Source organism: Cyprinus carpio, chromosome B3, assembly GCF_018340385.1.
Source record: "Cyprinus carpio isolate SPL01 chromosome B3, ASM1834038v1, whole genome shotgun sequence".
Lineage (NCBI taxonomy): Eukaryota > Metazoa > Chordata > Actinopteri > Cypriniformes > Cyprinidae > Cyprinus > Cyprinus carpio.
The window spans coordinates 36,764,077-36,766,614 of NC_056599.1; the positions used below are offsets into that span (position 1 = coordinate 36,764,077).

The 2,538-nt window shown below is 40.5% G+C and overlaps 1 long non-coding RNA gene across 1 annotated transcript; it reads right to left on the bottom strand.

Annotated features, from left to right (window-relative positions):
* Nucleotides 1-491: 491 nt before the first annotated feature.
* On the bottom strand, nt 492-1,029 carry LOC122136897. The gene is made up of 2 exons (XR_006154384.1): nt 999-1,029; nt 492-826 (listed from the first exon to the last, which is right to left on the bottom strand). It is a non-coding gene; the product is annotated as an uncharacterized LOC122136897 (long non-coding RNA).
* Between the last annotated feature and the right edge of the window lie 1,509 nt (nt 1,030-2,538).

The window sequence follows — 2,538 nt, forward strand, 5'->3', positions numbered from 1 at the left end:
GAGGTCTCAATGGCAGATGCAGCAGCTTTGGCTGCCCTCATTCCTTCTCTCTCTCTTCTTTTCTCAGTGGGAGTCAGAAGATCAGGAAGTTGACTCGATGGATTAGGGAGAGTGGGGGGTGATCACTGTCGGTGGACTCTGGTGGTGTGAGTATCTGCCAATCCTTTGCGGTGGTGCAAAATAATTGGAAAAGTTCCAAAAGTCCAAGATCCTCAATTGCTCCATCTCCCACTGAGGCAGTGGATCATATAGACAGAGGTTGAAGACATCCTTAAGGGCTGCATCCTGGTACTCAAGGCCCCTGGACATAGTCCCAAAAGAATTGGGCAAAGGCCCTCACCTCCTGCCCCTGCTGCCGAAGTGCACCCAGGCCTTGCTGGCGGGCCAGTCTCTCCTGAGCATTTGCAGGGGGCAGGATCTTGAAACTCATACTGCTGGGTCCTGACTTGGCTGGTTCGTTCTGTCAGGGTTACTGAGGGAGAGGACCCAAATGCAGATTGAACAGGGGACGTTTATTGACAAATAAGACAAGCACGATAGGAGGGAGTGGCTTGAACAGTCCAGACAGTAGGAAAGGGCGTACAACAGTGAAGCAGGCAGATGGGGGGGGGATGATGACCGCCGAGGAGGGCCCTGGGTGCCAACCGAGCGCAGGACTGTAGAGGAGGCTGTGCTAGAGACCAGACCACAGCACCAGGAACCAAGGGCACTTGGCTATGGAGGTGAAGCCACACACGTCAGACCTCCAGGCAGGGAGACCCAGTGGCCAGGGAGAAAGCAGGAGGCAAGACAGGAACAGACAGAACTCACAAAACACTAGACAAGACTCAAGACAACAAGAGAACAAAAATAGTAATAATAATAATAATAATAATAATAATAATAATAATAATAATAATTCAAAACAAGAGCAAAAAGTCAGACAGGAATGCTATGACCTAGAACACAAGATACAAGATATAAAGGGGGAGCTAGAGAAATAACCAAAGCTGACTTACCAAAAGTAAATTAAAAGGTAAAGAAACAAATACACAAAATAGTTCTAGAAAATAACTGGAAAGACTAAATCAGAAACTCAAACTCAACAACAAAAACAACAGTCAAACTCAAAAAACAATCAAACTCATGAGAAACTAAAATAGAGATCCAAACAAAAAGAAAAACTGAAACTGGACTAAACCGTGACCAGATAAACTTAAACTAATAAATACCAGACTTTAACAGACAAAGAAAATCTCGATTAGTAAAGATCAGCTAGCAAGCTAAGCAAACACTAACTCACACAGCAAAACGAACCAGCAAACACATGAGGGAATGAGCACAATAAATAGGAAGGAAAGCACACCAACAAGGGTGAGAACAATCAATTAATGAGTGCCAAAACAAGGACTAAACGAGGGGGCGTGGTAATGTGAAAACAAGGGGGCAGGACAAAAGGAGCACATGGCCAACATAAACAAAGACAAAGACATGTGGTCATAAAAAGGACAAACAGAGAAACACTAAACAAAGACAAAATAGACACAGCTGCCAGGGCAGAACCCTGACAGTTTTTATTCACAATTTATACAGTGTCCCAACTTTTTTGGAATCGGGTTTGTATATATATATATATATATATATATATATATATATATATATATATATATATATATATATAAAAATACACTTAACATACACACAGGTGCATCTCAATAAATTAGAATGTCATGGAAAAGTTCATTTATTTCAGTAATTCAACTCAAATTGTGAAACTCATGTATTAAATTAATTCAATGCACACAGACTGAAGTAGTTTAAGTCTTTTGTTCTTTTAATTGTGAGGATTTTGGCTCACATTACAATATCCGTTTTTGTCTTAGGAAAACTTTGATGAACTTTTTTGATCCCCTCAAATGTTATGATCCTTAAAGTTCAATGCAAAGGGAGAAATTGTCTTTCACATAATTCGCTGTTAAAGGCCTTCAACAAATGACTGGTAGGGACTGCAACAAACTACATCCTGGGTCAGTGAATCACAAACCCTGAAATTTACATAAACCCTGCCCAAACGTGAGGATAAAACCGTACATCAAAAGATAACCGCAGTAGCAATTACAAATAACGATGTAAAAAGTACGAGACAACTACGAACTAAAAACCATACCATTCTGAAATGTCCTGTAAGAGTTGTGCTTGTATATGTTCTGCTCGATCCTTTTCAATATTATTCTCTGGGTCTGACTCAAGCTCAAATTGATAAGCTAAATTGACGCCATTGTTTACAATACACCAGAGCACATGCAATAACCCGTTAAGGTAAGAGGTGGGATGTTTCTGGACAATGTGCACTAGGCAGTTAGCAAATCACATCACACTGGGCCAGCTAACCAATCTGAGCCCATTGTGAATTTCTGAGGGAGGAACCAGGAAGTGAACAGACCATTTTTAGGAGAATGGAAAAATGGTGTAGAATAAACATAAAATATGCGTAAAATAATGCAACTTTAAAAACAAAACAAAAACAAAGCATAAACATGTTACAGTGCCCCCCTTAAA